The sequence below is a fragment of the Chionomys nivalis genome, chromosome 13 (assembly GCF_950005125.1).
Source record: "Chionomys nivalis chromosome 13, mChiNiv1.1, whole genome shotgun sequence".
NCBI lineage: Eukaryota > Metazoa > Chordata > Mammalia > Rodentia > Cricetidae > Chionomys > Chionomys nivalis.
In genome coordinates this window covers 59846731-59872886 of record NC_080098.1, presented here as the reverse complement: position 1 = coordinate 59872886, position 26156 = coordinate 59846731, and positions in this window count along the sequence as shown.

Here is a 26156-nt window from a genome sequence, read left to right as displayed (position 1 = left end):
CAGGCACTATTAGATTAATGAGAAATAAACTTCACCACATAGAGAACCTGACAGCTAGAAAACCTATCTGTCACAACTCTACAGGCTGGGGAAAAGAGGAACAGAGGTTCCCGTGAGAACCAGTTGCCGTGAGCCATCTCCCCCGTGAGCTTCTGGTCAGAAGTCATACCACGTATATGGACTGATTAAAAACTTCTTTAAAAAAAGACAGTTCAAAAAAAAATCCTAGACTAATAGCATCACCAGGCATATTCTGTGTTTAGATTTACATATCTCTCAAAACATAATGGCTGGAAGCAAAACTCTATATACAACGGATTTTTAAAATAAACTATGTGATTAAACAGGCTAATAAACAGTGAACCAGAAGATTGACCTCAACAGACTGTTCATACATGGTTCCATGAGACGGAGTTAAACATGAAAGACAGGTTAAGAGAAAGCAAGTGTGCGCTGGGTCCGCCTGATGAGACAGCCTTCAGTGATGGAAATATCCTAACTAGTCACAGGCGCTACTACAGGGGAGTACCGGTTTAACTGCTCTCTAATCACTGTCCCAGAAGGGGACAGTGAGAATGGGGATGAAGTGCAATCCAAAGGGATAATGGTTGAGAAGTTTCCAGAATTAACCAATCACACTGATGTTTATCCTAGAAATCCCTGAAGTCTTCTGTTTTCTGTTCCTACAACACAATATTCAGGTTGGGGTCACAGTTCTGGAGGTTCAAGGAATGACATCAGTGTCAGTTCAGCTCTGGTGAGGCTCTCAGGGTAGCTGAAGTACGTGTAAAAGTGCGTGTGGGAGGAACAGAGGGATCCCATGGTTCCTTCCAAGTCATACCCTCAAACTTCCCTACGGACCTGCCAGTTACAGGTCCCACCAGCTCTCAGTGCTGCTACCCTGAGCATCAAATCTGCAACTCACAAATGACTAGAGATAGATGCGAACCATATCTGAACCATAGCAGCTCCCCACATCTATGTAAGATGAATACAATAAATGACACCTTGAGCCTTCACAGACAAACTGCAGGAAAAAAAAAAAGTGAGACAAGGAGATATTTACAAGGTAGCCAGTGAGAATAGCCAGATCACCTACGAGGGATATGGAGATTTGGCTGATCTGTTTTTGCTTTTCTCCTGTGGGGTGTGCATGCATGTGTGCATATGTGTGTGTGTGTGTGCGTGCAAGTGTGTGTGTGTGCTTCCACATGTGTGTGGATGCCAAAGGTCAGTGTTAAATACCTTCTTTAATCTTTTTCTCCCTTATTTTTTGAGACATGGTCTCTCATGAAGCCCAGAGCTCTCCAAGTCAGCTGGACTAGCTGAACAAGTCCCCTGGAGTCTCCTATTGCTGCCTCCCCAGTGCTGGGATTCCAGCCAGGTCCCCAGCACCCGCTTCTACAGTGAGGCAAGGGATTGACCTCAGGTCTCCATGCGTGCACAGGCCGTGTTTGCCAGCTGAGTGGTCTTCCTGGCTCCTGATACATGCATTTCATTTACAGTGGTGAAAATTTCTAGACAGAGGAGTAATATTTAAGGTATGGCCAGAGAAAACTGGTCAATTCAAAATACTTTATCCTGTGTCTGTGTGGAAACCTTTTATGAATGGAACTGAGCTGGGTGTGTTGGTGCATACCTGTTACCCCAGTACTTGGGAGGCAGGGGATTACAAACTTGAGGGTAGTCTGGGCTACATACCGAGTCTGTCTCAAAAGTAGAATGAATTAGGCCAAAAGAAAGGCAAACCACAAGTTTACCACAGAGAGACTGCCATTAAGGAAATTTCTGGAAGATTCCTACAGGCAGAAGGAAAATTATGCCCAAAGAAAGATCAGAGACACAGATAGGAGTGATGGAGAAAGACGCAGAAAAATATAAAGAAAAATCAGAGTCTAGTTTATGTAGAAAAGCTGGCAGAAGAAATGAAAAGATTACAAAGCAAGAGCATTTAAGTTGAGAGAGACTTGATCTGAGCTGCAGACACAAGCATATTTCTTATCTCCCCTAAAGGAACAGTGGCCACTAGGGATGCATCCAAGACTAACTTACAAAGAGCTAGAGACTAAATGAGGATGAAAACATAGACTCATGATACCCCGTGCGGAGGAAAGGTTACAAATGTGAGCAGGCCAGTTATCCAGCATGGTCAACAGGATCTAGCTGAAGAAGGAGAATAGAACTTTCCAGTGTGCATGGAATATTAATGCTTTCTGAAAACTGGAAAGCTGTAAGTCCTGGTATCCCAAAAGACTGGACTCAGGAATGAAATACAGGTTGGTGGGAGGGTGCATTCATTGTATCTACAAGACTCTGTGTTTGTCCCCAGCACGTAAACAACTGAATTACAGCATAGTCTCAGTGCACAAATGTATTTAGAAACAGTATAGCAATTCAATTTAAAAAGTTTTCTTCTTTTTATTTACTTGGTTTGTTTTATGCATATGAGTGTGTTGCCTACTTGTATGTGTGTGCACCATGTACATGCTTGGTGGCTATGGAAGACAGAAGAGGGCATAAAATACACTGGAACTTCAGATGGTAGTGAGCCACCATGTGGGTAATGGGAATTGAACCGAGGCCCTCTGCAGGAGCAATAGCTGCTCTTTTAACCACTGACCCATCACTCCTGCCCCTTACTTCTTTGTAAATGGAATATATGCGCATGTCCATTCACATGTGCTTCTGAATAAATTATGCATCATAAAGGAAGTCTCAATGAAAAATTAAAAGTATTTGGCACCGAATAGTACATAACCTTTTTAAACCAAAACTTGGGGATGCAGTTAAGTAGTTATAAAATGTTCAGTCACAAGGCACAAAGCATCAAATTAAGAAGCTAGAAAATGCATAGTAAAATGAATCCTTCCTAAAAAGTAGGAAGAAAAAAAAAACAAATCCCTATTAATGTGACATGTCCTGGTTATGTCATTCACCCAGTTACTCAGCAAATATTCATGAAGTGCTTTGTACATTATGAAAAAAAGAGCAAGACCCTAACCCTCAAACTTCCTTTCTCATGGGGGAGTAGATAGCATATGAGAAAATGAATGAGTGGTATCATTTCAAGTCCTGAGATGCACATTAATGGTAAAGAACACAACAGATTAGAGGTATAGAGCATATTTTATCCTGCAGGCTGTCTTCCAAAGACAGGAACCTGGGCAGCCATTAGGAAATGCACAAAGCCCACATCCTACATCATAGAATGATGACCTGCCCATTATTACCTTCCTGCACATAGCTGTCTGTGGCTGGATCAGGGCTCTAGTTTGGGATATCGCCAATCTGAATGAAACGATGAAGCCAACAGATCATTTCTCTCTAACATTTTTCCTCCAGAAACTCATTTGGAATCTTTTGCCAATTCCGATTCTCTATCTGTCCTGCAACTCCTGTCTCCATGGTTGCTCTGGATGATCCCACCTCCTAGATGGCCACCAGCCTTCTTTGGAATGTTCTCTTATGCTTTGAGCACTGTTCTTCAAACAACTTCTGGCAGGCTTAGTCCCAGATGTTGGAGAGGAAGTCATAGAGTCTGATCATGCATACATCCGGCTCCATATCTTCATCTAGAGTTATGGTTGTCAGTACGTGGTCTGCAGAACCTTCCAATGCCGTGATCGCATGGTGCTGGAGATGACCTAGTCCCCAGGGATCTGAAAATTTACCACCGTGGGGAAACATACAGCTTTCCCACTTTGCTAATTTTAGCTGGACTCCAAAGCAGCAAGGTTCTCTGAGCCTTTCAGGCCAGGTAGGGGTGGTGAAGATGCCCTATGAGGAACCCCCTGGCTTTCAGCAGGGTGGCAAAGCCAAGTGCAGCTGGATTTTGTCAAATTAGCAAATGTTTACAGAGAAAGTGCTGTCAGAGGAGGAATTTGAAGACCAAGGATGACATCAGTGAGTAAGGGGGAGGGGCTTTGAGAAAAGAGAGCTAGGTGAGCAACAGCAAGGAGATGGGGAAGCAGAGGATGCAGATGTCAGCTAGGAGGAGAGTCAGTGCTGAGATGGATGCTGATAAAAGGTGGGCTGTGGCTTGGCTGTGGAGTGCCCCCCAGAGGTGCATGTGTTTCAACACTTGTTCTCCAGATGCTGGTGCTGCTTTAGTAGATGAGGTCTATGCGGAGGAAGTGGCTTACCTGGGAGATGGGCCTTGAGAATGATAACCTGGTCCTGCATCTTGCCGAGTTCTCTGCTGCCTGAGCTGCTAGATGTGAGGAACAAGCCATGCAGCCAGCTCCCATGGACACTGGTGAGCCCCTATCATCACCACGTTGTCCCCACCATGAAGACTGTATCCCTTTGAACCACAAGCCAAAATAAGCAACCCTTCCCTCAAGTTGCTTCTGCGGGTTTTTTTTTTTTTTTTGTGTCAGAGCCACAGGAAAAGTTACCAGCGCAACAGCTTAAGCACCTTGAATTGTTCTTTCGGGTGTGCTCTATCTGCTTTAAATACTTTAAAAAGTGGCGTCACCTTGATGCAGAAATCTACAGCGAAGCTCCCAAAATCCAGTCAAAGAGAGAGAAGCAATAGCATGAGCAAAGCGGTCAAGACAATGATAGGGAAACCCACTGAAACAGCTGACCTGAGCTAATGGGGGCTAGCTGACTCTGGACTGACAGTGGGAAACCAGCACAGGACCAAACTAGGCCCTCTGAATGTGGGGGACAGTTGTATGACTGGGGCAGTCTGTGGGGCCACTGGCAGTAGGACCAGGATTTATCTCTACTGCTTGAACTGATTTTTTGGAGCCCATTCTCTTCGGAGGGATACCTTGCTTAGTATTGATATAGTGGGGGAGGGCCTTGGTCCTGCCTTAAAAGGATGAGCTAGGTTTTATTGATTCCCCATGGGAAGCCTTACCCTCTCTGAGAGGTGGGTGGGGGAAGGGAAAAGGTGGAGGGAATTGGAGAAGGGCAGGAGTGGGAACTGGGATCTGTATGTAAAATGAGAAAAGGTTTTTTTAAATAAATAAATTAATTAATTTAAAAAGTGGCTTCACCAAGCTGACTCCATGAGCTTTACTTAGTTCTATGCTAGCCCTCAGTTTTCAGAAGATGGAGCTGAATCTCAGGGGTAAGGCTAGGGTTCAAATGCGGATCTAACCATAGCTGTAGCCAATACCAGGAATAGAGAATTCAGCTGTGCTGCGAGCCAGCAAGAAAGGAGTCTGAGCTGGGGACCTGGGAGACAGTCAGCAGATGTGAGAAGCACTGTGTCTGTCTGTGTCCCTGACACAGGAAGTCACGAGTCAGGCGACTCTGGTGCGTTAGTGCCTCTTTGGAGGGAGAATGTTCGTAATGAAAGTTCTGCTTGACAGATGATAATGGCCCTAGAGGGAGGCATGAAGGAAGACAAGTGTGTGCGTGGCATTATCCTAAATGCAGTTACTGGAGGAAGCAGAATGGCTTGAGACTTGTCACTCTGCCTCTAGGGGAGGCAGCCTGTGGAGTGTATGGTGACAGACTGGTAAGCTGGCGTTGAAAGATTGTGCGCACGCACACACAGAGCCTTGAGTTGTATACTTGCTGACTTCATAATACGAGCATTCCTCCCATATGTGACCCATTTACTGGCCTTGAGATTGGGAGAGGCGGGAACACTCAGCTGCAGGGTCTCTCAGTTGGGACTCGGCACACCTCTAAGGAGGGTCTCAAAGGAGACCTTGATGCACACAGACGCCAGGAGTGTGGTGAACTTGTGCACTCGTTACCTCTCTCCTGACAGGATGCTTCTCTTTCTTTTCTTTTTGAAAAAAGAAAAAAGGAAGAAAGAAAGGGGAAGAGAGAGAGAGATAGAGAGAGCGCGCACAAGGATCAAAGCTAGAGAAATCTGCCCCCTCTAGACCACTGTAAGAGCCATCTCCCAGAGCCTACATGAATACACTCGTTTCATGTTGAAATTAATGGAGTCATGAACAAATGAACTTGCCTCTGGTCATCTCTTCCCTGAGTGTGTAGCCAGCTGGGTTCCCCACCCCAAAGACAGGACCTATATCCATAGGAATAGGAGAAGTGGCTTGCAGCAGTGGCCACAGAAGCATCCCAGATGAAGACCACTTGGCTTCCTTCCATTTATTATTTATGTGACTTCAGATTAGCGACTTAACTCCCTTCTGCCTTAATATTCTCATCTGTAAAATGGGGACATTTAAGGTGGTAACCTGACAGGGCTGCTGTGAGGGTTAAAATCCTACACTCAGCAGCGTCAACCACACAGAAGTGTCAAACAAATGTCATCACTGTCACCATCGTCGGGAATTATTGCCCGCTCTTGCTTCCATGCTTTAAAACTAGCCCATGTTTAAAATAACTTCTCAATTTGAATATCCCTCAACTGTCACTTCTCCCGTCTTGCAGCTCAGCACCACCATTGCCGCCCAAATGGTCTGACTATTTGGTACAAGCGTTTAGGTAGGTGAGTGGTTCGTGTCTTCGTGAAGATCATAAAGTTCGGCACCATTGGACAAATGTCCATCTCTGTCCATTTCCTGTGACAGTGGTGGTTCAGGGCACAGACTGGAAAAGTCAATCTACCAGCGATCCCCAGGCTGTATCCAGCTAGTAGCTCCATTATCATTTGCCTCCTAGGCTTTGCGATCCTTTTTCTAAACTAGAGCTGCAGACAGATGGTTTAATGGGCTTAGTAGAAATCTACCCTCACCCCCAAAAAGCTGTTGTGGGGTGACCCTAACAAGCAGTAGATAGCCTGGAGCCTTCCATCTGGGATGAAGAGCTAGTGAGTAGCAGAGGCTAAACACCCTTCTGAAGAAATTTCTGCTTCATTACCAAGTAATATAGAGAATGCTCTTACTGCAGGAAAGCTTGTAGCAGGTTCCTAGTCAAACTCACAAACTCAACCCACAGACGTCGGAGGCCCTGGGGATGGCAGAGGGAGCAACTACCATTTTTACAAGTACCATTTTCCTGGCTTCAAGGAAGCGAAGCAGAACAATCAATACTTTATGACATTCAGAAACTGGTAGATGTGGGTAGGATGTGTGGTAGGTAGAGTTACCTCCCTGCTTGGCTGCCATGGGTCAGAGGTTAGTGTGCATGAGAGTCTGCACTCCCAGATTCTGGTCTGCAGCTTTCGGGAGGCCATTTTATCACTGTTGTCCATCCTGTGTTTCCCTTAGAGACTTCAAGGAAAAATAGCTGGAGTCTGGTTCATAGAGAAGAGTGTCAAGCTGGCTCTTCATCTGCTGTCATGTGCTCCTGTAAGAGCCCACTTCCACTTCCTCCTTGTCCTTTTCCCCATAGTAAAGCCAGAAGACAGCTGAACTCCTCATGGAAGAGTCCCGAGGCGGCAGATCTTTGGCTCTCAAGAAGAACCTAGAGTTTGCTCATCTGAAGGTGCAGGGCTCTGGGAAAGAAGGCTTCCAGGGACAATGTGTGTATCCTGAAGAAGGCTCCATGGGACAGGGATGTTGAGAAAGAAGGAATGTCCACACAGGGCCCCCAGGGAAGCCTAGAGCCCCATTACGGTGATGAAAGCAGAAAACCTAAAAGGGCGGATCTTTCCCCAGTCCTGCCCCCATGGATTATTACTGGGATACTAAGGCCAGACCTTGGGGAACAGACCCTCTTAAAGGTTCATTGGAGTTCAGAAAAATCTAGTTTGGGCCACGCTGAGAAGCAGAATTGGATAAAAGGCAGTCCCTTGTTCCAACTCACTCATTCGAGGGGCAGTAGACAGCCCTATTTTGGGGTGCTGCCAAGAGGAGTACCAGCCATAGATGACTGACTGATGTTCCGTCCAACATGCTAGAAAGAAGGCCTGCTCTCCAGCCTACTTCTTGCTAGAAGCACTTCCACTGTCCCCATGGATGGAGACATGCTTTGGGCATTGCATTGCACACGTCTACTCTATGTTCTTAGGATGATAACGTATCAGGCTCTAAATGCCCCCCAAGATGCCTAGTGCCATTTGGCGCCTTCTTCTCCTGTACAATGTCCCTTGTACTGGGAACCTCACCCTCATGAGGTTCTGGTTTTAGACAGTTCATTGCCAACGCTGATTTCTACATAAGGCAGCCTCCAGCCCAGTCACAGCTTCAGGTCTTGCTTAATCGCTGGAGGACAGAGCGCACTAATGCTCTTCCACAAAACAGATGTCTGGTGATTGCAGGCACATGTCTTTTTCTCCCTGGTTTCCTCCTAACAAGGAAACCAGTTGCCCATTTACTTTGGGTAAAGCTCGGATGTCAGTTCTCTCACTACACTGGGGTTTTCTCAAGGATAGGTTGCAGATGGGGTACCAATATCAGTTCCTTATACATCATGGCAACCAAAATGCATGTGCTGGTAAAGTTGTCAGAATTTAAAATAAATTTGGAAACAAACCCCTGGCCATGCCGTGTTAAAGAGTTTCTAGGTTAAATCAATTTAGATGAGAAGACTAACCCTACACGTAGGTGGGACCAGTCCATGGTCTAGAGTCCCAAGCTGAATAAAAAGAAGAAAGGGGGGCTGGAGAGATGGCTCAGTGGTTCAGAGAACTTGCTACTCCGGTAGCAGACCCGGGTTCTGTTCACACCACCACAGCTCACAACTGTCTGTAACTGGATGGTGACTCCCGTTCCAGAGAGGCTGACACCTTTTTCTGCCTCCACAGGCACCATACATGCACATGGTGTGCTTACACACGGGCAGGTAAAACACTAACACATATAAAATAAATCTTTTTGAGGACAAGGAGGACAATGAAGGGAAGAAGGAGGAGGAGAAGGAAAGCATGCCCTGGCTTCTGTGCTTTTTCCTTTATCTTCAAATTGTGAGTCGAAGCAACCCTTTTCTTCCTTACATTGCTTTGGTTGCATATTTTGTCACAGCAATGGATTAAGCAGCAAATATACATACATACATATATATATATATATATATATATATATATATATATATATATATATTAAAAAGCCTGAGGGGCAAAAATTTTTTTTCTTGGTTCAGGGTTCAGGGATTCTATTCCATCATGCCAGAGAAGGAATGGCAGTAGGAATGGTTCCATCAGTGATGGAAAAAGCTTGAGGCAGGTGGTCACAAGGTGATGCCCACGAAGCAGAGAAAACAGGAACAGAAACCTCAAAGGCCCATCCCTGGCAGCCTGTGTAGCCAGTCTCCGACTTCTCAAAGATATAGCAGTGCAAAACATGAGCCTGTGTGGGAACATTTTACATCCAAACCTCAGCAACCTCTGTGTTTAAATACGGAATCTGGAAATGAATGCAAAACCCTGCACATGAAACACCTTCTTACATCCAAGTTCTTCGGTGCAATATCCAGACCATCACTTCCCGATGTCTGATGACATGGCTAACGATGAACAGGCTTTTGGATATCCACCTAGCTCATTGAGAAAAAAATCGGGGCACACATAGGGCTGTCAATTAATTCTGTGGCAGATGATCATGACCCTAGTAGCGCCTTACTATATTCAACATATCTTCATGGGTTTCGTTCCACGTGACTTATGAATGCTTTTTAAAAAAAGCCATTGAAACATTCTGAGATTCTGTTACAACCATCGAAGTATCATTGGAGACATGGTCAATAGTTCTGCTAGTCCAGAAACCTGAATGAAAACGTGTGGGCCTCTTCTTTCTGACAATTTCCCCTGAGGACTGGTGTTGTGCGACTTTTCCTATGGAGACCTGTTTCTGCCAAAGTCCAACATGGTGAACCAAAGGTGTATGAGTGAGGGATTATTTAGAGAAACAGGGATGGATGAGCCAAAGACAGCTGCATTGCTGCAAAGCCCAGCCCAGCACAGGTAAGGACTCACTAAAGCTGCATCCCTGGAGCGCTCTTCTCTGCCTGACTTGCAGGCAGCTCCCCAAGCTGAGTATCCTTCCCCAGCAGTTCTTATTGATTATATAACCTCAGAGGGAGAGGAGCTTTGTGAATCTTTCAAGTAGTAGGGACTTGCTGAGACTGGAGCTATTGACTTCCTGAGTCTTAAAGGGGCCTCCCTCGGGCATGGAAGTGTTTCCCTTTGGAAGATATTGCTGCAAAACTGGAAATGGGCCTGACCAATAGGACTTGCTCTGAGTAGCCTTTGCTCCTTCCTCTAGCCAAATGTCATTCGGGTGCTGGCTACAGCATGCTTCAGTAGCATGCTCCGCACTCTCATCTGACCCCTGCACCATGCCCTACATCCATCCATGGGCTCCAGGATTTTTTCCCATCAATTTCAGAAATCGGGAAAGAATAGCAATTCATTTACAGTCTTCTAAGGTATCTTTTCCTCTTCTCAAACAGCACGACTGTCTTTTCTCCAATCTCTGAAGTGTTCTAAATACAGCTGATGGGGATGTTGGGTTTGATTTTTGCCTCTGTTTATTTGTTTGCTTTGCTTCTTTTTGTTAAAATTCTCTGTCACTTTCTTTTACTCTGTTTTTGTTTTCATCCTTCTCATTCTGGCCTTTAGAACTTACATATTAACAATAAGCACAGTCAAATTCTAGAACCTTTCGGGAATCACTTACATTGATTTCTTGCCTTAGACACACCGGGTATAAACCCCAGGGAGAGGTGGAAGTGTTTGCATCATTTTTAGAAATCCTTCAGTGGATGGCTAAAGCCTTTGTTTGCTTTGCTTGCTGGGTGTGGCATTTGTAGAGTTCATTTTTCTTTCTATTGGCCTCACCTGCTTGTCTGGCACAATACGACTGAGAAATTCCTGAATCAACTCGAGTAATGAACCATCTTTCCTCATGCACTGAAATTACGTTCATGTCCAGGTTTTGATTTTCCCTTTCCCCTTTTGTTGCCGGACATGTGATACTTCAAACTCTGTGGACTCAGTGAGTGTAACAAAATGCCTAACCAAAGCATTCCAAAGGAAGGGTTACTTTTGACACAAAGTTTGAAGGTACAACTCAAAATGGTAGGGGAGCATGACAGCAGGAATGTGAAGTGGCTGGCCACTGGCGTGAAGTGGTTGATCACAGGGGTATGAAGTGGCTGGTCACAGGGGTGTGAAGTAGCTGGTTACAGGGGTGTGAAGTAGCTGGTCACAGGGGTGTGAAGTGGTTGGTCACAGGGGTGTGAAGTGGCTGGTCACAAGGGTATAAAGTTGCTGGTCAAATTGCATCCACAGTCAGGAAGCAGAGTGATGAATGCCACTGCTCAGACACTTTCACCTTTGTATTTAGTCTGGGATGCCAGCCCATGGGATAGTGATGCCCACATGCAGGGTGACACCTGTAGACACCCTCACAGAAACACTGAGATGTGATTATAAGTTCAGGTAAGTTGGCAATGACTGGCCATCACAGAGTCCTTTCTCCCAAGGCTTCTTTCTCATCCCCTCTGTTAAATATCACTTTAATCTAGTTAGTCTTAATTAAACCCAGACAATAGTTTTTTAATTTTTCTTTTCATTTGGTTTCTTCATTTTAGTAGAAATGTATTGAGAGTTTTCTGTGTTTTGCCTTTGGCTAAACGAGGCCTCTAATCAATGTCTAGAGAGCTGAAACCCTACAAAGTGATCAAATCCACCTAGAGGGACTTTTAAGAAAAACGTTTAGAAATTGGTCCCCGCACCACCCCTGCACCCTCTCTTTACCCCTTACTTCCCACCCTACCCCCACATCCCACCTTTTATTTTTCACCTTCATCACCAGTCAGGCATTCACCTAAGGGTTTTTTAAAGTTAAATGTTAAGACCCAGTTTCTAGAATTTGTAAGACAGTAGGGTATTCGAAACCCCATTGCAATTTAAAAGCCTTCTGAGCAATTTGGATGTTTAGCTAGATTTGAGAAACATTATTCCTTCTCTCCTGTCTTTTATCTACTCTTCCATATCTGAGGTCCCTGGATTTTCCCAAAGATGTCTGTCTTCTTGTCACTACACTCAACTCAATCTCTTCCTCTAACAGGCAAATTGGTCTGCTTATGTTTCTTTCCATCAACGTATTTCAGTAGTATATCTCTTTCCTCCCAAGTTGGGTGAAACAATCTATATGTATTGCCTTATGCTGTAAAAATTTGTTTCAAATTATCTCCAATTCATTTTGTTACTCAAACTCTGCTGACTTAAATAAAATCAGGCATCTCAGATAATTTTTTTTCCTGGTCCCCTGGCTCACTGACTTTCTAAAAGTCAAAACTACCAGTAACTTTTAGTTATTCCCATTGTCTCAGTCAGTGCTCTATTGCTGTGAAGAGACACCATGACTAAGGCAACTTTTTATAAAGGGAAGTATTTAATTGGGGCTGGCTTACAGAGGTTCGATACACTGTCATCATGTAGGAAGCATGGTAACAAGCAAGCAGACATGGTATGGCAGAAGGAGCTGAGAGTTCAACATCTGGATCTGCAGGCAGCAGAAAGAGAGAGAGAGAGAGAGAGAGAGAGAGAGAGAGAGAGAGAGAGAGAGAGAGAGAGGAGAGAGAGAAGAGAGAGAGAGAGAGAAAGAGACTCTAGACCCGACTTGAGCATTTGAAACTCCAAAGCCCACCTCCAGTGACATAGTTCCTCCAGCAAGACCATATACCTCCTAATCTCTCTCAAAATCACAGCACTCCCTAATGACCAAGCATAGGAACCTGTGGGGGCCATTCTTATTCAAACCTTCACACCCATTTTTTAAACAACATACCTTCTGATTTTTACATCATGATTTATCCAGCATCTTCATTTTTCCTTATTTATGCTTGGTATTTACAGCATCCTTTTCCACCTTCTCCACTGTCAATCCTCTTTAAAGGCATCTCACTGTAGAGGTGCTCTGAAGTATCCTTGAGCACAGCGAGCCTCTGCTTACGTGACCTGACTTCAATAGCACTTAGTGGTTCCTTCCATAGGCAGATGTTGAGATGGAGTTAGAGGGGCTAGCTACCTTGAATTGATGTTCAGGGAAGGAAATGGAGAGAGGGAGCATGAGGCAGTGATGCAGATCTGACCATCTCTTGTTACCGTCTTAACTTGTGCATCGCCTCCTTTCCGAGGGTTCTTTCCCTTACACTAATTTCTGTTAGCTCAACAAGGAAGGTCAAGGTCAAGCTAGTGTTGGGAGGAGTCCTGGGTTGGCATAAATGGTTGAGTGCATGGATAGTGGTCTTGCTTAGTCATTGGTGGAAGCTAAGAACTTCAGCTTGAAGCTGGTGTAGCGATGAAGAGGACAGTAGTGAGCTGTACTTTCCAATGCTGAGCAGACTCCCCTGGTGTATTACTTACCTATCATGGGACCTGAGACTTCCTGATTAGGTTAGGCTGACTGCCAGTGAACCCCACTGATTTTCCTGTCTGTACCCTCTAGTGCTGGGATTATAAGCACATTTCACCACACCCAACTTTTTATGTTGGATACTGGGATTGAATTTGGGTCCTCATGGTTGTGTAGCAAGCACCTTACCAATGGAATCATCTGCCCTGAGGGCTGGTTAGATCATCACATCTTTGTGTCTACCTCAAATAAGCATTTGCAAGGCTTGAATTGATAGAACATTCTCACTGTGGCCAGTGAATTGCTGGGTGAATTCTTCCGTCTCTTCCTGAGATGCATGCTAGTACACTAAGCTACCACCCAGCCCTTGACCTCTTAGGTCACGCTCCAGTGATCTAGATCCTGTCCACAGTGTCGTCTTCAGAGGTCACTGTTGGCCAACTTTCCTCGCCCTAAATCTCAGTTATTGACACAAGAAATACTGAAAATACTACACAGATTGCCAAATTCTTCTGAGTCTTGACTCACATTTCATAACCCTTAAGAACATACTTCTAGGTACTTTAGATGATTTTATTCATACCCTTGAGAATAGCAAGAAATAGATACAGTTAGTGAGTTTAATAATCATGTGATTTGAGGTCATTAGCTATGTTTTCCACAAGGCCATGTTCTCTGAGGGTGTTCCTCCGTCTCTCGATAGGATTCCAGCAAGAGAGCTTGCCCATTGCTTCTTAAGATGCCAGACTCTTCTTGTGGTCTTCAGTGATTGGTCAGACCCCTCAGACTCCCTCTCTTCCCAGAAGTGTGAGCCTTACATTCACTGAACAAGCCTGGGATTGCCTACAAAGCTCCCACGTAAAGACTTTGTGCCTTTTCTCATCTCTTCCTGTTGGTGTTGGCTTTAATTCCTGGACAGTTATGATCATTCTGGGTTTCTTTTTCTGTTGTCATTTGTATTCTCCAAGATCACTTTAGTATGTGATATATAGAGAGGAAGACTTTGTGGTTTTTCATGTGGTTTTTCTTTCCTTGATCAGGGTTTGGAACCTAAAAGTGAACGTACTGATCTGTCGGGTCTCTGGAACCTTTTTGGCTAAACAATGAAGGTAAACACTCCGGAGCATTGCTGGACCTTATTTGATGGGCCATGTTTCATAGCTACACCTTGTTACCCCACATCTCTCAAGATTCCCCCATCTAGACAGCCAGTGATTCCACACCAGCAAATAACTACCAATTATATACGTTTGCTTAATGTTTATTAAATTGTCAATAATTGACGCCGCTCTTCTGTAGTCACCAGATTGCAAAATGCTGAGAGGCCAGAGGATAAGGCTCTAAGGAGTTGGTAATTCGCTCACCTTCCCCCCATGCCGGCCTCGGCTGCAGTGTCAGGTTTAATTTCTGTCTCCCCGGGCTTAGGCCAGCAAGAACAGGCCTTCTAAATTGACTATCTCCACATGCAAAATGGGATCAACATTTTTGTTCGAGTTGAACAATCAATTCTTACACCCCCCCCCCCAAAAGTAAAACAATCACTTTGACTCTCTTCCTTGCCATTTAATTGTGGGGCTGACTTGACTGATCAAACTGCCACAGATTGTGAGGTAATGAAAAATAGCGTAGGTGGCTCAGCGCGGAATGCAGGAGGCGTTTCTCCAGACTCTTTATCAGCCTGCTGAGGTTACGGGGTCTTGGAATACTTCTAGTTGGGTGTGCGGAGGGGGAGACCTCACCTTCACCCAGCATTCTGCTCAATCCATTTGTGACAACTAATCTCAGTCAAGTTTCCTCATGGAGACACTTAATAGACACATAGCTTAGTTTTTCCAAAACAAATGTGTCTTCCGATTAGGGTACCAGAACAGCACTGGGAAATTTTGTCATCTTTACTTAGGATAGTTTCTTAGGGTCCATTTTCCTCTGGAATCCCCCCATCTTAACAACTGCAAGGACCCGTCACTGTGTCTTCTATCCACTGTCTTGTCTCTGCAGATGTGTCTTAGAAACCCCTGAGCGTTCACTATGTGGAAAAGGGTTTGTTGGTTGTTCATATCAGTCGTTTTTCTCTTTGCTATGGCAAAACATTAGGCACAATTAGCTTAAAGAAGGGAGGGATTCGTTTGGCTCAGATTTAAAGGTATGGTCCCTCTCAGTGCGGAGTCCAAGGCCATAAGGGTGACTCCTGCTGGATACGCGAGATGCCTGGACTTAGCATGTCTATCTGGGCATCAGAGAAAGGAATGCTGGTGTTCAGCTCATTTTCTCTGAAGCTTCACACTGTGATGACATCACCAGTCTGCTGTCATCATCAGTAACTCCTAACTGGTTTTCCTTGCTAATTCAGTCAGGGGCCCGGCTCAGTGAGGGCGGGGCTCTCTGCTCTCCACTAAACCCCTCTGAAAAGGCCATCACAAGCAACGCAGAGTTAGGTTTTCACTGAGATTCTCCATGAAGTAGACGGCTAAGAGCAGCCACCACAGATGCCGTCCCCGAACACCCTCTTCTAGGAGAAAGGGGGACCTTAAGGACTGCCCCCATCTTCATGGCTTAGAAGGGGTTGGTGACACATGCCACAGCATGATGTCATCATCATTACCACTGTCAGCATAGCCTCCAACAAACTTTCCTTGTTGGTGTATTCCTCCACATGTTCATTCTCTCTCTTAGAGACTAAGACACCATATACGATGCATCCAATAAGAAAAGAAAAATATAAAATATAAACGAATTATTCTAAGAAACAAAATGGCTAATAGCAAATGCCAAGGGAAAAAAATAAAAGATGGGAAAGGAGTCCAAACAGTCAGTAGTCTGTGTTAGTCAGACCCTTGTTGCTGACATACATCTGAGAGAAGCAACTTCCAAGAAGGAAAGGGCTGCTTTGGCACACAGTTTCAGGGGTTCTGGCCTGGGCCATTCTCTCTTTTGCTGTGTGCCTGGGGCAGTAGAAAACATGGAGACAAACATGTGGAGAAGGAGGCTGTTTGCCTCATGGTGGTAGGAAGTAGGGGTGGGGGACAAGATAATCCCCCTAAACACACTCCTGCTTCCTTCTAGATCCCACCTTCTGAAGTCCCCAACATAGTGCCAGCATTGGGGGGGGGGCGACAAAGCTTTTAAAGACGCGAACCAGGGGGTGACGGGACACTTCATATTTTACTCACCACAGAGACTGAGAAAACATCCCTAGGGCAACAGCCTAAGCTTCTTCTTATAAATATATCACAAGTTTGTTTCTAAGCTTTCAAGCAGACACTCAGTTTGGTAATTAATTAGGCTCATAAAAATTAATGACTACTTACTACACACCAAGTATTTACTAAGCCTCGTGTTAGGCAACGAATAACATTTGAATTATAGGATTCAATTACCAAACAATTACAAAAGCAAAATTCAATTAGTAAAACAAAAGTCCTTTTTTTTTTCAACTCTCGGACTGACAAAGATTTAAAAAAAAAAAAGTGATGCCTCAGTCACTTTAGAGCTCTGACCATGTCTGCCATGGTAGACAACGGCGCAGAGAAATGTACTCAGTGGTTCTGGAGGCCGGAAAGACTGCAAGACTGTGTGCATCCGAAGAAGCCCCGAACAAGGCTCACCTTGCTGCATCATCGTGTGGCAGGGTTTGCGAGGCAAGAGGAGAGACCACGAGTTGGGGCTCTACAGACTCACTTCCTTTCACAGAGATAGGTCCATTCCCAGGACCAGAGTGCCCCTTGGCCTGAACACCTCCCAGTAAGATCTACTCACCAGTACTTATACCTTGAGGGTTGCATTTCCACCATGTGACTCAGGAGACACACTCAAATCACAGCTAACGCTCACTCCCGGGTTCTTCAGGGAAGCTGGAGAGTGTCACAGACTGACTGGGAGGCCTTTTTCATACCCGTTCTTGTTACACAAGCTTCGGGCTGTGTTCCTGCCGCCCCAGCTCCTGGTAGCCTGGCTAGCTTATGCCCCAAAATAACAACACACAAACTCTGTTCATTTAAACACTGCTTGGCCCATTTCTATTCATGTGTGTAGCAACCCAAGGTGCGCTTACCGGGAAGATTCTAGCCTACGTCCATCCTGGGTCGGAGCTTCATTGCATCTGCCCCAGAGAGCAGAGCTATCGAGTCTGGCTCACTTCCTCTTCCTCCCAGCATTATGTTCTGTTTACTCCACCCACCTATGTTCTAACCTATGAGGGCCAAGCAGTTTCTTTATTTTTTAACCAATGACCTTCCTCCATCATTTCCCCTTTTTCTGTTTAAACAAACAAACAAAAAAAAAAGGAAGGCTTTAACTTCCTCCATCACGTTCTCTTCCCCCTTCCTCCTGGGAGTTTATTCTTTCCCCTTCAGTCTTCCAAGTCCTTCTTTCTTTAAAAGCCAGATGGCTCCCCTAGGTCTCCTTTCTCTTTACCACTTGCTGCAGTGCCGCTGGGCTTAAGTCCTCACCCTGCTTCTCACAAAGCACATGATTGTTGTGGGGTATTAGTTTAAGATGTGTGACATTCATTTATGAAGTGGAATATTTGTTTAATGATGCAAAGATGTGCTACATTCTTTTATGTTGCATTTGTTGAACTCTGTAAAGTTGTGTGACTTTGCCTGTCTAAAGCACCTGATTGGTCTAAGTAAGAGCTGAATGGCCAATAGCAAGGCTGGAGAGAGAAATAGGCGGGGCTGTCAGGCAGAGAAAAATAAATAGGAGGAGAAATCTAAGCTCAAGAGAGAAAAAGAGCGAGGAACAAGAAAAGGAGAAAGGAGAGGAGGATGCTAGGGGCTGGCCAGCCACCCACCCAGTCAGCCAGCCACTTAGTCAGCCAGCCACCCAGTCAGCCAGCCATCCAGTCAGACATGGAATAAGAAGGAAAGAAAGATATATAGAATAAAGAAAGGTAAAAGGCCCAGAGACAAAATGTAGTTAAAGAGAAATGAGATAATTTAGGTTAGAGAAGTCAGCCAGAAACAAGCTAAGCTAAGGCAGGGCATTCATAAGTAAGAATAAATTTCTGTATATTTCTTTGGGAGCTGGGTGGTGGGCCCCCAAAGAATAAAAACAAAACAAAACAACAAAAAACAAACAAACCAACTACACATGAACACCAGCAAATCACTTCTCCTTTATAAAATCAGGGATTTGGAAAAGTCTTTCCATTTGTCCATGACTCATCTGTCACCAGGACAGATGCAGTGAAATGAGGGCCTCTATGGAATGGAGGAGAAGACAATGAAGATGCCTTCATCCCTTTTCTTCCCGAGTCTTACATTAGAACCCGGGTCCCGAGACAGTCCTCATCAAAACTTTCTCCCAGCCATGTGTGTACCATTTCCCCCTGTATCCACTCACTCATTCATTGGTCATCTGAGGCATCACATGGCTGGGGACCGTATGGAAAAGAGCTGAGCCCAGCTCATACTGGGAAATTGCTGGTATGAACCACAGTGGCCATGTAGTTTTCAGTGTACCAAATGCCCATAATTCCATTTCTAAAAACGAGTTTTGAAGAAGTAAGAGGTTGGCTACAAAGAGAGATGTCAAATAATACTTACTGGTGTCTTATTTTCAGTGACAGACAAATGCATGGTTAGCTGAAGATGTACTGAGTAGAAAACTATGCAGTTGCAGAAAATGAGATGGAGCCACAGCTGTCCTGACCATAGCAGCAGTCTGCGAGGTATCTAGTTTTTAAGTTTTAGAAATGTAGCCCTCCCATGTGTGTGTGTGTGCGCACATATGTGAACGTGCATGCACGTGTGTGTGCATGCATGTGTGCATGTGCATGTGTGCATGTGCCATATAGGAGGATGTCAGAGGGTGACGCTTAAGAGTTGCTTCTCCCCTTCCACCCATGGTTCTGTAGACCAAACTCATGTCCCCAGGCTTAGTGGCAAGTGCTTTCACCTACTGAATCACCTAACTTTCATGGAATCTGATTTTTAAAAAGTTAATAGATCATTTATACTGCACTGAAATTTTTTATCAAAATTAGAAAACTTGCAAAAAAAATCTTAAAAGATATGCATATTGAAGTTAATTGGGGCTGTTCCTAGATAGTAGGTTTAGAATCATTTTTCCATTTTATTCATAATTTTCTATATTCATTATTTTCCAATTAAATTTTGCATTATTTTTGTTAGTCAAAGCAAAAAAGGAAATCTTATTCATGTCTCTAAGAAAAAACTAGCACTTCTCCAGCCCAGCCTCTTTGTACAGAAGAAGAAATTATGATCCAGAGAGGTGGTCATAAGATTTTAATAAACTTTCAATGTGAATCTAATTTCCATTTTCAGCATCTGTTTAATAGTCCAGAGATACACACTAAGGGGGCATGCTGAAGTCCTCTCACCAGCTTGACACAGTTGTAGGGTTTCTTGACCTTGGCTTTGTGTTTGCTACAGCGAGAAGATCTGATGGATGGTAGCGTTTTCTTTTGCATCTTGGTCCCAGCCTAGCGGTCAACAACCACAGCAGCGTAGTCTTCCCAACAGTGATTCCACATGGCCTATAATTTCGCTCATGCCTTCCTCTACCCATATGGAACCATCACTGCTCCTGGGGTTTCTATTCGTGTCTGGCTGGACTTATTTCACTCTCCTCAAAATGTATGCTCCAAATGAACCAGTTCAATTTGGTATCTCTCTGTCGTCAGCTCCTTGTGTAGGACAACTGAATGATGGTAGGTATCCCCATTTTCTGTGAGCATGAAATGGAAGCCAGTAGTGAGGGCATATGTAAGGTATTGGGAGGCTAGCTTCAATGCTCTGACTCATGAACCTGGTATGATCTGATTCTGTAAACATGCTAGGTTGCATGGAAGAGAATGATGAAAGTGATTCTCTGTCTTCCATAACTTAAACATGGAGACACAAGCAATTCCTTTCTTCTTTTACAACACGACTGAGTCGTTTATTGGGGAAACCTTTTCATTTTCCTCCAGTATAAAAGAGCAGATCTCCATAAAAACATTTATGAGTAAACTATTCTAGATGAACTCAAACAGGCAGCTATTACACCAGGCGCCATTGCCTGGGGAAACCCTAAGGCTACAGAGACTGGGTTGGGGGGAGTGTGATAAAAGGCTTACTTAAACAAATGTTCTAAGAAGTCCACTTAGTCTCTTCAGGCTTGAGGATGGGGATCCTGAGTAGAGGGGCAGGCTGGAACTGGAAGACCACACTTAGACCTAGGAGGAATAAAGAGGTTCATACAGAATGCTGCTCACCATGGACCGTGCTAGGTGTCCATGAGCTGGGCTATCTATATGTAATATCCAGCATTGAAGGGAGGGTATGGATAAGCTTATGAGTTTGTTGAGACTCCCTAAAGACTGAAGTCCATTCCTTCTCCCCGTAATCCCTAGAATTGTTTAAATATAGACAGTGTAGAGACGTGGCCAGCTGGTTTCCTTCCACGCCTGGGACTTGTTTTCACCCCCCCATGCACTGTCTTTCTCCAGGTCTCCAGTAGGATGAAAGGACAGAGGGGGAAGGGAAGAACACGGCCCCCACCCTTGTCTCTCTACATCTCACATAATTCAAATCAGTGACCTGAGATATTCTTATGAGATAGTCCATGCTCAAACTTCTCCCATCAAGATGTAGCATGTTCCTCTATGTCTATTCATTCATTCACGAGTCATCTGAGGCATCATGTGGCTGGGGATTGAATAGGAACAGCTGAGTCCAGGCCCTACCCGAATCCCAGGAATAGACACAGTCCAGGGAGGTTGCAGGTGTTAATCAAAGGATTGTAACAGTGAACAGGTCATTTGAAAATGCACTAAAACACAGTACCTAGGCACAGAGAGGCATGGTTTATAAAGTGGGGTGCTGGTCTCTTCAAAGAGGTCCAGAGATGGCCTCATTCAGCATTAGTACCTGCTCCTCTCAATTCAAGAAACAGATTCCAGAAAATCCACAGTCCCTGGCCAAGGTAACACTCAGGTAACCAGGGGACAAACATGTGGCTTGTTGGATGCCCACTCTGTGCCAGACCCTTGACACACCTCCACTGGATTCTCCAAAAGTTCTCTGAGGTTTGGCCCTCGTTCCTGACTGGCAAGTGGAAACCTGGATTCATAAAAGCTAAGTTGTCTGCTGGTGATCACGTGTTTTATGAGCAGCAGAGCAAGGGTTGAGTGGTTTACCACATAAAGACAGTGAGGTCTCGGGAAGATCTTGCTTTTAGAGGAAGAAGGAGAACTGGGAAGACTAAGGATGAGGAAAGAGAAAGAAGATCTGGAAAGGGAAGGGGAAGGAAAATGGTGGAGAGCTCCACCCTAGACAACAGAAGTAAGCTGTGGCTTCTTCACTCTGTGCCTGGACACAGAACACACACAGAGGTGGCGACCAGAATTGAGAGGTGATGCCAAAGGACTGGAAGTCCTTTTCAGTGATATCCATTAGTTTAGCAATGCCTGCAGAGTTGGCTCTAATCTCGGAGGGCACCAGTGAAGACAGAGGTGACAGTCAAGCTTGTCTTATCCAAAAAGGGCTCCCTAAGGTGAGGCCTCTTGGAAGCTGTGGTTTAGCATTGCCCATTTTTAAGTGTTGAAACCATCAGGCAGGTCCAGTATTCTGAACTTGTGGTACATTCACCTATAAAGTTCACACTTGAGAACCACACAATCGAGTCACACACACACACACACACACAGCATATTGTAAGTTTCCACATTCATAGCTATCCTCATTGTACATGACCCATGGGCTATAAGCTGGACATGCCAGCTAGCGAATTAAAAACATACAGATCTCTTTGTCTGTCTGTCTGTCTGTCTGTCTGTCTGTCTGTCTGTCTGTCTCTGCCTCCCCCAGCCTCTCTCAGCGAGTCTTACACTGTGGGCCCAGGCCTACACTGAAATTTCTACGGACCAGTGGAACACAGGATGAGTTTGAGCATCAAATCCTCTGCCTCTACTGCCTGAGTTGAGTTGCTATGGGGCAGAGGAGCAGAAGATGAACTTGAGCTTCCATTCCTCCTGCCTCTACCTCCTGACTTCTGGGATTACAGATGTGGGCTGCCACATCTGATTTTATGCAGTATCAAAGTTTGAATTCAGAGCTTCATTTATTAAGCCCTCTGCTGACTGAGCGATATCCCCAGACCCCTCCCCTTTCTCTCTCTCTCTCTCTCTCTCTCTCTCTCTCTCTCTCTCTCTCTCTCTCTCCCTTTATTTGTTTTTTATTTCCTCCTATTTTACCCTTCATTTACAAAATTCCTCACTGAGCGTTAGTTATCACCACCGTTCTGTTAGGATTGTGGTCATTCTCATGTACAATCAGAGTGTGAGCTCAGAAGAGTGAAATAACACACACAACTGAACAGATAGTTCCTGACTCTAAGTATTTAATGACCAGCTGGCAGGAGTGATTTTAAATCCAGACATTCTGATTGATTCAAGGCCCCTTTTCTTATTTCCTCTCAGTTTGGAAGAGAACGGAGAGAGAGCATGAACTCCAACTCAGTAGAGTACTTTCTCTTGGCGCTCTCTGGCATCGCGAGAAGTGATTGCTTACATTCCGGCTCGTTTTTCTGTTAACAAGAGTTTGATCTTCATTTACAGTCTCTCATCCCTCCCTGGTAGATCTCATATGGATGGAAGAGAGGATGCTGTGGTTGATGATGCCCAGTCAGGCAATGGGGCCATCTACTCTGTGTTTACATGGTGGGTCGGGATCATGGTCACGGAGATGTCTGAGAGGACTAGAAGGTGACACCACTGGTCAGAGCTGTGCAATGTCCTCAGGTAATTGTTATTCCCCTTAAAGATGTGTGTGTGTGTGTGTGTGCAGGTGTGTGTGTACGTGTGTGTGCGTGTGCACACATACACATAGCTGTAATGGGATCAAGATGGAAGTGGAACCAAGATCTGTGCCTGCCAGGGAAGCTGTTTTACCACTGAACCACAGTCCCCACCCCCAGTGACTCCCTTGAAAGTCACCCCCAGAAATCTTGACAAAGTCCAGGCAAAGAAATCACTACTGGAATCGCTCTCCCAGAGCTCTGTGAGCTACACTAAAAATTAGCCATGGCAGCAGAAGGGTGGCTCTAGGGGGCCAGTGTGAGGGCGTAAATTAATGTTGGCCTTGTGAGTAACTTGTGCTCTGCCACATGCACAGCTGTGCAGTCCCCAGGGAGTTGTCTGGCGACATGTGATTTTACATATCTGACAGCTAAATCAGAGACCCAAATGCCAAGCCCCGCACTCAGGAACATTATGTGGATTTGTGGCAGTCCCAAGGGGACTCCGGATCCATAAAGCAATGAATGGATTACAATGAGGCATAAATACAGCGTTTTCATCTGTGACATACAACCTTTCTCTATTATTCCTCACATTGTCACGTGAGGGGAATCTCTACCCACATTCTCAGATCCGCTCTCAGAAATTAAAAGGAAGAGGGGTGGTTTAATTTTTTATTTATTCATTCATTTTCTTGCAAAGCATCTCAGTGTGCTAAGAAATAGGCTAGACAATGTGATATTTACGTTGTGGTTTTTTGCAACCCAGGTGAACTTTGGGATCACACCTGGGTCAGGAAGTAACCGCCTCAGACCAGTGGGTCAGCTCCGTCACTAACTAGCTGTGTTACTACTGTGAGGAAGTCCTTTCAACTTCCTGAGCCTCAGCTTCCTGGTTTGCCTGGAGGATTCTGTGTTCATTGACACGCCCTCCCGGGATGATGGCCTTTCATCTTGCCCGAGGAAAACCGAGCTTCCGTGGCACTTTTAAGTTGTCTAGCAATGCGTGCGCTTTCACAAATCAAGTACACCCAGCCATCTGTGGTGTAAGAGTGAATGACAGTACACACCTGTTCTATGAAGGTGAGTTCTGAAACACATCCCTGCTTCGGGCTTGTGACTGAGTCCATCCCGATCATCCCACGGACAATGAACAGATTTAGCAGTCCGTGGCTCTACAAAGCTGAGAAGAATTCTTGGTTGTTTTTCTTAGGTTTCCCCCCCTCATCAGGGCTGAGTGTCTCAGCTGTCCAAGAACAAAGGTCCGTGCCCATTTGTGTTGGGTCCCAGCTGTGTGGACCGAGAAGCCATAGGATGCAATTATCGGTCCCCTTTGCCCTGTGCCTTCTGTACCAGTATAGTGTGGGCTCTATCTTGGCAAATAATTACCATCTTTTCTATTTGCCTCATGCGAGAGAGTTCCCAAATCAATTTCAAAAGTAATTTTATACATATATCTCTGGGAGTCGGGATGGATAGTGTTCTCCTCTTTTACATTGAAGGAAGAGATGCAGGCCTAATGACTTCCCCATGGCCACCCAGCTACTATGTGACAGAAATGCCACCAAAACACTGTTCTCTTGACGAGGACTCCAGGGCTTCTTACAGTTATAAACCAAGTGCAAATGTGTTCCCCGGGACCCAGGGCAAAGGAGGCAGCCGTGTGCATGTAGGTCAGTGCATAGCAAGCCCCAGCCACTTTAAAAGCAATGCAGTGCGTGGAGTCCACTTTTGGAGGATCGATAGCACCATTCTACAAGGCCCCACATTATTCAGGGAGAGAAAAGCAGATGCACGGGTGCTCCGTGCCACCAGCTGTCATGGCTGGCTATGCTGCAGTTCCCCATGAGCACAAGGTGACAGTCTTTCCACACTGTCGCTGGGAGCAGTTGATGGGGACAGGAGCGGGAAGCCTTGCTCAGTGAGGTGTGTGAGAATGAGGGACACTGAGTGTGGTTTTAATAAGGACTTGGTTCTGCCAGGGGCCTTAACCCTGGGAGGTGGCAGGTGAGACCACACCTGCCTTGAATGGGGATTAAGGCCCAGGACAGCAGCTACCCTCACCATGGTTCCTTCCTACTCCGCCACCTCAGTGAAGAGACACGGAAGCAGTTTGTTCTTTCTGTCCTGAAGTGGTGTTAGGGTGGCTAACACATGTGGCTGGTTAGGATGCCACTTGTGAGATGGTAACTGAACTTAAATGGCTGTCTCCTTTCTGCTCTAAATGGCACCTCTCTGAAGAGCAGACAGCCCATCTTTGTTACATCTCTATTTGTACACCCTCTCCCTCAGTCTAATTCACAGCAGACACTCAGAACCCATCTCTTGAATGAAATGCAACCAATGTGACTGCTCCTTAGGATTCTCTCTCTCTCTCTCTCTCTCTCTCTCTCTCTCTCTCTCTCTCTCTCTCTCTCTCTCATTGGCCTTAAAGTAGTAGGGACTCAGTACAACTTAAAATTCATAGAGAAGGAGTTTCAATTACATTAATTATCTAAAATCTTTATCACATTTATTTTTCATTTACTTCACTGTTGGGGAAGCACACATGTGCCAGTGTGTGGTGTGTGTGTGTGTGTGGTGTGTGTGTGTGTAGGTCAGAGGACAACTTTTGGAAGTTTTTTTTTTTTTTTATCTCATTCTTCTGGTTCTAGGGATGGAACTCAGGTGTTCAATCTTGATGACAAGCCCCTTTACCCCCTGAGCCAACTTGCACCCCCCATGTGTTAATCATTAACGATTTAGATCAATATCAGAGTGTGTGCTAAGTAGCTGTTTCCTAGGGACTGAAACATTGTTGTGGAGGGCGTTGGGGTTACATAAAACTGAGCAGAAGCATGGAAAACTGCAAGAAGTGGACGGACTCTCATTTATGTTCTTCCTTGCATTACTAGGTACTATTTCATATACATAATTATATTGTTACTATACATTTCTAGCACATGGAATATTAGATACATAATAGCTTCTAATACTTCGAATACATTATTATTTATATTATTCCCTATACGTTATAGTGGGTAATTTCAAGAATACATCATGTAAAAACAAAACCAGGTAGTAACCCCCCCCCCACTCCGCTTCTATTGGCACTGAGTAGGTATGCTAGTGAATCATGGGAAACAGGAAGTTCTCCTTGAGGATTCTTTCAGACAGAATCTGATCATTTCCCTCCCACAAGCTTGTGCTGGGGCTCAAGTGTCACTTGACGATGTCCGCAGTCCCCAGTCTGCTGTTCTG